The following is a 12,190-nucleotide window of genomic DNA, read 5'->3' as shown; positions in this document are numbered from 1 at the left end:
ACTTACACGAATGAGAGCCCCGGACTTAGAACTGACTCTTGGAGGGTGCACACTTCGAAGAGTGCCTCACATTGGTTCCTAGGGGTCATGTTACTTTACACCTCACTCATTAAAAATAAATTGGTTCTTTTTCGCTAGTATTTATTGTAGGTATAGTCGCAAGGGTGACATAAATCCGCCGTCTTTGTAACTACCCTCAAGCGGGTGCTTTTTGCAAAGCCGCCATCTTGTCCTGGTCACACATCATAGAAAACGTCATTCTGAGGTCATTTGATTTGTTTACATGTCGTTTTGCCGCTTACCGACATATTTCCGTCGTCAAGCCAAGAGATGAACATATTTTGCTAGCGTACACTACGCGGTACTTCTTCCGCAACATGGTAGCCCATTCGACTTAGTTTAAGTACATCGCATCGGCTCAGTGAGTTTTAACGCGCGGTCGTCATCACATCTTTGGAAGTCGGCAACAGTACGAGGCCTTATGTCGAAAACTGCACGTTCTACTGCGAGATTATCGGAAAAAATAATTACCGTGGTCAAAAGACATCCAAAACGTCGCGCAGAAACAAGAACCGCATTGTTTACAAACTAGTTGGTCGCCGATCACGGGCGTGGCCATCTTTAAGGTCACGTGTGCATTGACGTTTGCTGTGACGTGCGACCAGGACCTGCCCAGGATGCATTGCGTTCGCCCTGCACGCTTTCGTCTACGGAGCAATACATTGGGTGCCACCCCTGTGTAGGTAGTATGTGGCAACTGCTTTAATTTAGCTTATAGTGATCCTGTGCTCTTTATTCACGCTGTCCAACTCATGAGCGTCATCTGAGGTTGTGTCTGTGGGGGGGGGGGGGGGATAGGAAGGTTTATTAAAGAAACAACAACAACTTTATTGAGAGATGATGAATGGGGAGTTTCATCGACAGAGGCGATACTCTAGTGATGAAGTAGAAAGCGATGAAGTAGTTATTGAAGAAAAAAAGGTAAGGTCAGCCAGACAGAGGCCGGCTTATATTTAAAAAAAAGTAAAAGAAGAGGTATCAAAAGAAGGGAAAAAAAGAACGGAAAAATAAATCACACACACGATCACAGGGCGTTGATAAGGTCAGTAGTGTGTAGAAAGGGAAAAGAGCGCAGTAGTGACTGCCCACTGGGTATGTTGAGGAACAAGACCCAGTAGTGTACCCATTGAGAAAGTGCTGTAGCCAAATTGCGGGGGGGGGGACACGACGACGGAGGGCGTCACGGCGCAGAAGGTGTTGCCGGCAGTGCAGGTTGCAGTGGGTGATATCAGCCACCACGTAATAGCTGGTGCTGAGGGGAGTGCTTGATTGACCCATTTTAAATTGAAGCAGTGGTGTGGGGGCGACGTTGAGGTGGAGGCGGTTAAGGAGCGATTCCTTGTGACGAGTTCAGCGACACGTAATAAAGAAGTCCACCGATGGGATCGATTGACTGCATCTGACTGTTATACGTTGACGTTACGTATAATTGACTGTTATGTGACTGTCTCGGCTCTGAACGCGCGGGCACGAGCAGCAGACCTGCGGCGGATTGACAGACGGCAGGCAGAGACAGTAAGGGGCAGATGTACAGTGGTAGCGGTCACCTGCTGCGGCACATCGTGGAGCCGCATCTGCGTGAGAGTTACCGGATAAGCCCACATGACCGGGGATCCATGGAAGAGAAAGAGCACGGCCATTGGCGCAGAGCCGATTGTGTGTCTGAATGATCATGCTGGGTAGATGACGTATGATGTTTGGGTCAACAGACTGCTGTATGAAATGAAGGGCACGCAAAAAAAAAAAAAAACGCACGCTAAAAATGCAGAGAAAGGATCCTAGATTTCACTACACTCCAGTACTGAGTTTTCGAGACCGCACAATTTACTTCGGACTGGAGGAGCTCACGACGGGAACCATACGTCATCATTACCTTGAATTTTCACACATATGTGATTAACATCATCATTCATACTGGTAGGGTCAGACTTTTCCAGGAGCTTGGGGAGCTTGCGCACGCTCCGACACATGTAAGGTGGTCTAAGCCCAATTGGAGATTAACATATAAATATAGAAGCACTCGATATGGTACGATTCGTCTAGCTTTACCTTGCGCCTAAACGATGCAATGAAATTTGCAATGAAAAGGAGGAGGAGGAGGAGCTATGCTCACTCCGTTGGTGAGGTCCACGAAGTTCCGGGCGTGGAAGTTATGTCAGTGACTCGTAATTTAGTTTAATTTGTTTATTTTCTCACCTAGATTAATTAACTCGAAATTAGATTAATTACATTAATTTAGCCCTAGCCTACCAGCAGAACTCATGCTGACCACAGCAGAACTTTCAGCTACTGATGTTTTCGTGGAACAGAAGCTGCTGCAACAACCTGGAACCCCAGATAACTCACTTCCCTTACTGAGGGTATTCTTTAGCACATGGGACTTAGTGAACGCCATCTGCGTAGACGCGTTGGACAGCTATGCCCGTATTTCTCTCTCTCCCTCTCTGCTCGTTCAATCACGTTATGGTCACCTCGTGACGTCACGCATATGTGACTAGACTAAGCCGCGTAGTTTTTTGCCCGCCATAATGTCTTACGCGACAACCTTCATGATACTTCATAGATATTTATACATGGCAACGCAGTTGTCACTGATGAAGAGCTTGATGATGAAGAGTTGCTTGACTGATGAAGAGTCTTGACCCGGTCCGTTTCTCCCACCACGCCTCTTCTGCACTGCGCTTCTTCGTTCTGTTCTCCAACAGTGCATTTCAGCGATTAAAAAGAAAAAGAACTGAAGAACACTTAATACATTCCCAGAAAGGAAATTGATTTTATTTAGAAATATATATATGTATGTACATTTCAATTAAAAAAAACTTTGAATGCCCTGGTGGATTCAAGCCCCCACGGAAGAAACCTGTAACGAAACATAAAATGTCGAGTTAGAGTCGACAGATCTACAAATGTGCATACGAACGCACTTTCGTGCTAAAAACATCGTTACTAAGGAACCCACACCGTTGTCAAGCCACAAACACACTAAATTTTCTTACAACGCATGCGCTAAACACACCGCAGTTACACAAGCACACCTTAAGGAAAAAGCATTTTGGAAATGTACTGCAAAACCAACTATTCTACTACATTATACATGTGCACACTGAACATGCACACCGTAGCAGTATCTCAGTACAGCAGTACCAGGCGACGCATTATGCACTAGGTATAGTATACGCATAACCTTGAATGACAGCAATTATATGCATATCGCATTAGTGTTCATGCCCCAGACGCATGGAGGTAAGAAACTAAGGAGATGCCCTAAGCGCCTCTCCCAATGCAAGCGAGCGTGCTGTGACCCGCGCATGGCATTGTGGTTAGTTGCCCACACACGTGACCCATAAACGTCACGGCAAGACGTCATAAAACATGGCGTCCTCCATGTCCGCGGCGTATCTTACCTGAATACAGAGACGAGCTGCGGCCGAATAACTTGTTTCCGCTTTCATAACATCTTAGAAGTTATCACACCCGTTGAAACACAAGATAGATCATCTCAGAGTGGAAGCAATGGATCACAAATCGCTAGAAGACGTACGTACGTCATCGTGACATTGCCTGGCTTCTCTTCTGTTTTGCTCAACTTTTGTTGTGATTTATCACGCGGCAAATGTTGAAACAACCCATAACCTTCAAAGTATTGTGCGAATGGACTCCTTGAAGGTAAGACGTTTGCTGAAGATGAGGTTTGCTAAACTTCCAATCCTCCGAGCAGACCGCCATAACGCCGAAACATGTGGGGATCACGTGACCGGGCAACTAGATGGGCGTGGTATTGCCAGGAGCGACCGCTAGAGGGGTCCCACGGCCCTCCGATCTTATAGCCCTCTCCTTAGTTTCTTACCTCCATGCCCAGACGTCCTCATAGCTAGCGAAAACCCGATCTTGCATAATACACGTAATGGAAAGACGCACGAGATTAGCAGCACCTCTGCACAAGGAAAAGGAAACACCATCTGTCTGCTCGATGTCACGTCAATATGTGCCGTGCAGCATCTGTAGGCCTGCAGAGTTCAGATGACTAGATGTTCGTTAGCAATGAAGGGACACAGTGCAGACTCGTATAAAGATGGAAACAAAGCAGACGAAGTGGACGATGACCTTGTCTTATAAACTAGACAATGCAGAATTCAAAATTTAAGTTTTTTTTGTGTGTGTTTCTTTTAAGGGTGTGTGTGTGTGCCTGTGTTGGAGAGGTAGTGTAGGAGCAGCAGAATTGGAAAGGTGACTATATCAACTTCTCCCCTTGTATTAACTATCCAATGCAGTCTAAATAAAAATCTATTTGATACAGAAAGGCAAAGGTTCTCTGGAAGGGAGACAGGCCAGCTTTCGCGAATTCGATTATTCGCCATTTCTCTGGTCTCGATTTTACAGGTGTCTATTTAAAATAGTTTCGGCGTGTCCAATAGGTGTGGTCGCAGCCTATTAAGGAACCCCAAGGCGGCGTGTGCAAAACTGTTTCTGGTGTCTGTTTTGTCTTGAAACCAACGAGACTGTTATCAAGGGTCGAAAGCGTGGAGCTGCTACTGCTTTTGAATGTGTTCCCAAGAGGCAACTGACAGTGAAGACCGTACAAGTAAAGATTGCATTATTACGTATAGTGCGTAGAAAAACACACACACACACAAAAAACAGATTCGGCAGTTGTTCGCCATTATGGAAGCAACGAGTCAAAAATACGCATTCATGTTATTCGCGAATTTCGACTTTCGCGGTGGTTCTCCTCCCCTAACCCTCGGGAAATGGGACCAACTGCATACAAGCAAAACAGCCACTCCCTTTAATTGTGTCCTCATGAATACCACACCCAAATTTCGAGTGGGTGAAACGAAATATAGTAGTTACCGCTAATATCCTAGACATATTCTGCAGGGATGTGCATGAGATGATTCACGCCTTGTTACTTGCGTCGCGGCGTGACCACAGCTTGCTTTGGGATTGCTCCACTCTAGCGACTTTACTTTCTCGTGATGTTCGCCAGCGTACACAAAGAGCATCCGTCATGCGGCCACAAACCTGGAGCCGTTTCTTATGCGATCAGGTAAACATGGACTTGCATCGAGCCCAGTTTCCTTCCACAAGCGTGTTCATCTCATACCAATTTAACATCTAATACATTGCTTACGTTACATACCTACACACACACACACACACACACCTAGTCAGCAGAGGGCATGCTTTTCGCTGACCACGTAAAGTACCCACGGAGCAGCTACTAAAGGCAGAATCCCATAGCAATCTCTTACCAACTGTAATGACCACATTTATTCGCTGGGGCGGGGCGGAGCTAAGCCTATCGATTTCGCTTTATATTAACAATGCCATTCTGAGACCGTGACAAAAGTGCTAATGGGAGGATGCCAGGTGCCCAAAATGTCTTCCACAGTTTACACTCACGCCACGCAGAGCCAAGAGAGAGCATCATCATACTTCCCGATATTTCACGGGTATGCTTCATTTAGAATTCACGACACAGTAACAGTACGCAACTGCTAAAATATCTGTTCGGAATGTCATCCACTTCCTGGCAAGTTGTCAGCTCAAATGGTTCTGAAATGTACCCAGATTGAAATACGTTTAACAGCAAAAAGTGCAGCTAAGAAAAAAACTTGCATTTGTGTGCTTTTACATCGACGTGCCGCAGCAAATTGTGAATTGCGTCTGCGAGAAAACTAAAAGACTTGCAAAGGAATGAACCGTGATAAAACTGCATGACTTTCATCTCCCTTCGAAGTTATGTAAGCACTGTGATATTACGTGCGCATAGTTTGTTATCACGTAATAAGACATAGTTATGTGCCAGTAAAACTTGGGTGTACTGAATGTACTTTTGTGCTCCACGTTCCGCGGATTAGTCAGTCTTCAAATAGGTGAGTCGTGTGTGTGCCCTATTTATAGTCGGTAACTCTTACGACTTATGTTATCTGTGTGTCCATGTTCCTTGGTGTCTCGCTGGTTTACAGAAGTGGGCCCAGGTACCATGTTGCGGCGAAGGAGCCTGACAGTCCCTTCCGGTACGCCGGAAGGAATAAGGGAAAAATCGGAAAATATCACGGATATTTAAGGGTTGAATGATTTCTGAGGAGAAAATCGGTAACTGGTCGTTGCTCCCATGTAAACAAATAGGAGTCACACATTGCCTCGCTTGTTCTCTCGACCAATCAATCGACCAATCCATGCCTCTAAACGTCGATAAATACTGGTACATCACGTTTTGCCGTGTCAGTTCAGTAACATCGGATTTCACCAAGCACATCATACAAGTACTGAGGTGTCACACTGGAATTCATTTGTCATGGAACATGCACATTACCAACATTACTGAAAAATCCAGCCGACACTAGAGGTCTAGCAATCATAGCACATTTCGATCACATCGTAAAAATAGAATACGGGACTTATCCCGCCCCAAACTTTGCAGACTGATAGCCATTTGTCTGAAGTCGTACTGGATTTTTCTTTCTTTCGTTCTTTTTTTTGTTGTTGTTGTTGTTTCAATCGTTATGGGCCTGCGTAGAAACAAAATCCAAGATCAAGCAAAACACTCATGCCATGCATTTTCAATGGCCTATATCAGTGACACATCGCAATAGGCGGTGTCACTCAAAAACTCAGCGCCCTCTTGTAGCGCCCACGGGAACCTCCAGATTTTCGCCATGTTTAAGGCGTCGCCGCGGCCCGAGCGATACGCACGACTCTCCTGCATCCAGTTCTACCGCGTGTCATGCCTTGCTCACACATATCTTGTCTCTATATCACTCTATCTCACACATATCTACTATGTTACTCACGTGGTGAGAGGAGCCGCTTAAATGGGAATGCAAACCAGATGAGAGTGCTTCGAATACCTGCATTCCTCACTGCATTGAAAGCATTGGCGCAGCGCGGTTATTGCTCTGCTGTAATTGCACTGCTTTGTCATCTCACTCCAGGATATATTTAGACAGTTTCGTACAGCACATTTGGGAACTATTAGTGTACTGTGTACAGCAGCAACATTTCATACAAAAGGGCAACTGTCGATCGTGAATATCGTAAAACTATCGGCCGTTTCTCGTATTGATGTATACTACCGATAGTTTTCCCATGAATACTAACCGTTTAGGTGGTTTCCTCACAGACTTCTGCTTCTCGAGTGTGAATGCTAATGGCACCGCAAATTCATAGAGAATATATGTCCACTCGGCACGTTTGGCATCACCCTCTTTGAAGTGCCGTGAACACACATTTGCTCTCTCAATACTGAACTCATCTTTTCCCTTGATGGCTAGCCTAGCAGCAATTTCTGTAGAACTCAGGGAACTGTGGATGGTAGCTGTAAAATATATATTATGTGACGTGTTCACCCAAGTATGAAGTGTCCTCACACTAAACGTTTCAAACACTGCGCGTGCAGAGTCTGAGGCGGATATCTGAGGCAGACTATCTGTCTGGTAAACAGTCACATGAAATCCCGTGCAACCTAACGTGACAGTTGTGTGGGATGCTCAAACGAAAACTCAGATTCACCGAGCTGAAAAAAATCGCATTCCATACCAGTGCGTAACAGTGAACATTACAGAGCATTTCATGTCAACTGCAGTCGTACTAAGCGTTTAGTTTGTACCAAATGTTTCTGCCTTATAGAGTGCACTAACTATAGTTCTGAGATGGGATGTACTAAACTGACTAAATTTATCCTGTGATGGGACAAAAAAAAGAGAGAGAGAGAGCGTTGAGCTAGGTTAACGCGCTCACCGTCTCGGTGCAATCAGTAATCACCCAGCTAACTGCTTTCGACACCATCAGCAATACAGGCTTCTGAAGCACTCTTACTTGATTTGTATTTCCTTTTGAACCCTTCCCCTCACCACACAAATAACATGGTGGAACAGTACATCTATGAAGCACACCACGCAATAAAACGGCAGCTTTGTGTATGGCTCCAGCCGAGTTGGGCGCCTCAAACATGGCGGAATTCGGGTAGGTTCCCGCGAGTGCTACGAGATGGCGCTGGGTTTTGCATACAGTCTATTTTGCTTGTGTCTGCCTCACGTTCACATCGCCACACAAAGGTGGAGCTGTGCCTACATCAATGCCGGATAGGGTTGCTGAACACCTGGGCAGGGGCGTGATTGTTGATGCTGGTGGCAAACAGCAATCCCCTCAACTCGCGTGAACCTCTCCAACAGAATAGTCACCTGACGTTCACCAACAAGAAATAAATGGATAATATAAATATATAACAAAAAAGCTCTATCGAAAAGTTGCATTACTGATTTCTGACTACAGATAACTGGGCTTCCCGCGAAAACCAGTACAGGTCGATGCTAGCCAGGACACACCAGGCGAGACAAGCAAGGACCCTGATTGGCCGTCTGGAATGCATAACGTCGCGTATGGTCCAGGCAATTTCATTTGCATTGTGCCCAGAGCTGTGTGAACTATCTCAAACCATGTGTCTGTATGAGGAGCTGTTACTGTTGCACCTTGCCATACCTTCCTCCATTTTTTGCCCTGTCTTGCATTGGATTGTTAGGGACCGCATCGAATTCTTCAGACTTGATAGCTCAGCGCTGGGTACGAAGGCTTCTAATAATCTATGAGAGGTTATCTGCAGTATCTTCGTGTGGTTCAACGCAGCTTTGATTACGCATTTAGCTATCGCTCAATCTTTAGCGACAATGACGCAAACGAAAATTCGAGTCTTTACCGTTTTTACTCCGACTTCGCCAATTTCCGAACATTTTATGTCCGATTACGTCTTCATTCGGACATCGAACGCAAGCCTCGAATTTCCGAGCTGTTTGGATCCAATCCAGACAGGTGGCAACCCTAATGCATTTTTTTTAAAATCCCGTGTTAGCGCCGCGAAGCAACTGTGGCTATGAGCGGCGTACAGATGTGTACAGAGGGAGAGAGAACAGCAGGAAGGAGTGGGGGACAGGGGGGCTAGTATGCGTCCTGGCTAGAACTGTGCCGACATTCGTCTGGAAAGTCTTCAGAAAACCCGGGGAACACCTCAGACAGCACAGCAGGTAACAGGATTCGAACCCGTGTCACCTCCCAGTCTCGGCATGGAAAGCGATCACCCTAACCACTATGCCACGGGAGCTGGTGGGAAACCCCAATGCGACGGCTCTGATTTTAATATACGATTCTGATCAATACGACATGCCGACGTTACGCACTAGTCCTCTTCTGCATGTTGTGCCACGAGTGTGTGTTGATATAAACCTGAAGCACACACAGGAAGAAATGGCGGTTCTTGAGTGAGGTTGGCCGTTGAAAATGCAGGGATTTTGGTTCATTTGGCTCTTTTTTTCTCTTTTTTTCCTTCCTTTCTCTCTCTCTCTCTCTTTTTCTGGACCACAAGGCTTGGAAAATATTTCAAGAAAACTGACAGACAAATGGCCAGCAGTTTGCAATGTTTTCAATTCTATTTTTACGATGCGATCGAGGTGTGCAATGATTGCTACACTAACCCTGTAGGTTATCTCCGACGACATCTCCGTCATGCTTCCACATATGTCAATCGCTTTTCGTATGTAACCATTGTCCGCCCCCAGCTCAAGTAGGCATTCGCCATCTGGTAGCCGTCCGTTGCATACTTATCGAACCACATTGAGAAGATACACAATCGTGCTGCCCGCTTCATCGCTAATAATTATGACTCTTAACCGGCATTTCAAGCCTGGAACATAACCTAGAGTAACGTATTTTGTCCAGCTGAGGGACCATTTCGAGATTTTCTCTCAATTCATCCAACACTTCCCTGCCGTATGTCGTTCCGCCCCGTTCAGATCTCTGCCCGTATTGTTCATCCACCTATCATCATGGTTATCAGTTTTCGCGCATCCATTCTAGAACATCAACATTTGCAAGTTTCTTCTTTTCACGCACAGTAATAGAATGGGATAACTTTTCAAAAGAAATCATCGCCCTTGAATCCATTGACAAGTTGTATAACGCTCTGGCCGACATGATCTTGTAGATTTTTTTGTGTCTTCCCCGCTATATAAGAGACGATGTTTTTATGTTCCTTTCAATATGCGTATGTGTAGTCCCCTGTGTATTTCCCGTTGTACCCTCTTCCATGCAACGCCCTAGTAGGGCCCTTGATATTTAATAAATGGAATAGAATGATATTGTTAGAAGGAAAGCCTGACTACGCCTGAACGCGTCCTGCTGGGCCCAGCTCAGGAACAGTTTTCTGTTTGAGATGTCGGTTGCTCCTATAATCAGATGTATTTTCCTTCGAGTGGATAATGTGATTTCTGTAAACAGAGTCGCAATTACGTTAAAAAGAAGAGGGAAGATTGTTTATGTTTTCTGTACGCGCATGTGCTCTACGCGACAGAAAGGACGGAACTTTTAAACAATACGGCAGAAATCGTTGTGCCAATTATCATTGAAATGCGATAGCATTTATGAGCTCATCGCGGGTATTCCCCGACGATGACCAGTAGAGGCCTGTGGATACTGAAGCAGCTGACGTACTTGGCAACCACTAGCTTGTCTATGTCCCTGACGAAGACACGATCGGTAACACTTCCCGTGAGGGTTGTGGAAATTTTATTGGCACTGGCTAGATGCAAATCGAAGACTCCGTTCATGAAGTCTGCGAACCAGTTGTTTTGGAGTCCCTTAATGTCCGTATTGAAGCCTCCCATGATTATCATAGGCATGTTGTGTTCCTCGCGGAGTAATTGAAGCGTTGACTAGAAGGAACCTCCTGATCTTGCCTTTTAGAGGATCACGGTGCAAGGTATACCGGCACGATGAGCGTGGGGGAGTCCACTTCTACGACGCATAGGTGGGGTAACTTCGCCAATCATGCTGGCGGTTACCGTGGTACAGAATGAAGGCTACTGAGGGATGCTCGTGTCTTTCCTGTGGTGGGTGGTTCTCCACAACTACCCGATTCCCAGAGCAAGAGGGACTGCACAATGCTCCCCCTCCTGTACCACCATCACTTTTCCCCTCTCTCTTTCACCATTACCTCTTCCTCCCTCCCCCCGAGTGTCCCGTACCGCCTCCACCCAGCAGGCAGACAGCACCTTCACCGAACATAATCCCTCTCTCCATCTTTACGACGCATATGCCACCAACTTAATCTGTAGCGGCTAGGGCGTGTTCTACCTTGCCTACTTTGAGAGTATAACTATATCTTGATTTGCTATGACAGTTTTGTCATTCATTCGTATTTTTTAGATGGGGGCACCGGTACCTCAGTTGTCTCCTCTCTTGGCATGAGAAACGCATAACGAGCCTTCCCTATGTCGCGGTAGGTTGGTCCTGGTCTCCGAGAGGGCCAGGACGTTGCACTTGGCCAGTACCGGGTCAGTCGCTATACCGGTAACGTCTGCATTGAGACTGAGCACGTTAAGGGCCCTTATGACCATGTTGTCGTTCTCCTTGGCCGGCACCTGTCCTGTTGCGTCAGATGGACATCTGGAGAGTAGTGGGTAGCTTTTTTGTTGTCTAGCGCATATCCAGCTTCATTGTAGATGGAGTTGGTGTTGTTCGTCGTTTTCGTGAGACATTCGCGCTTGTCGAGTTTTACTCAAATGCGCTTCGGGCTGCTCTGAGTCTCTCTTGTACTCGCATGCAATTGTCGCTACACTTGACCTGGAAAAGTTGCTCCGCCGACAACTGCTTGTGCCGTTGAGTCCACGATGTGACATCTGAATCTCGCCCTCTCTCACGGTGCTAGCAGAGGTGATGGAACTGCTTGCCGTAGTCGGCCACGCTCAGGCAGGAAACGTCACGATTATCACGGCACGGTGAGGCCATGCGTCCTGGGCCGACCTCACAGGGAACTATGCCGAAGTTTGTCTTAAGGCGTATCAGGAAAATCTAGGGAAACACCCTGAAAGCACAGCCGGCGCCCATATTCGAACCAGGGTCACCTCCCAGTCTCGGCGTGGAACACCATGATCGTATCCGCAAGGCTACGGGAGCTAACTGCGGCGGTGGTGGAGAAACTGCTTCCCGCAGTCGGCCACGACCAGGCGGGCAACGTCACAAGTATCGCAGTTGGATCGTGCGTTCTGGGCCCACTTCGCAGGGAACTGCGCAAGAAATTTTCTTACAATGCCTGAGGAAAATCCAGGGAAAACACCCATACAGCGCAGCCGACGCC

General features: G+C 46.5%; 1 protein-coding gene across 1 annotated transcript in view; it reads right to left on the bottom strand.

Annotated features, from left to right (window-relative positions):
* Nucleotides 1-2,809: 2,809 nt before the first annotated feature.
* Nucleotides 2,810-12,190, bottom strand: part of LOC135383849 (uncharacterized) — a 146,163-nt gene continuing 136,782 nt past the window's right edge. Inside the window, exon 6 of the mRNA XM_064613150.1 lies at nt 2,810-2,920. The gene's annotated coding sequence lies outside the window, so the exon portion shown is untranslated. The remainder of the gene's footprint in view (nt 2,921-12,190) is intronic.

This window comes from Ornithodoros turicata, chromosome 2, assembly GCF_037126465.1.
Source record: "Ornithodoros turicata isolate Travis chromosome 2, ASM3712646v1, whole genome shotgun sequence".
Classification (NCBI taxonomy): Eukaryota; Metazoa; Arthropoda; class Arachnida; order Ixodida; family Argasidae; genus Ornithodoros; species Ornithodoros turicata.
This window is presented reverse-complemented; position numbering and strand designations above follow the sequence as displayed.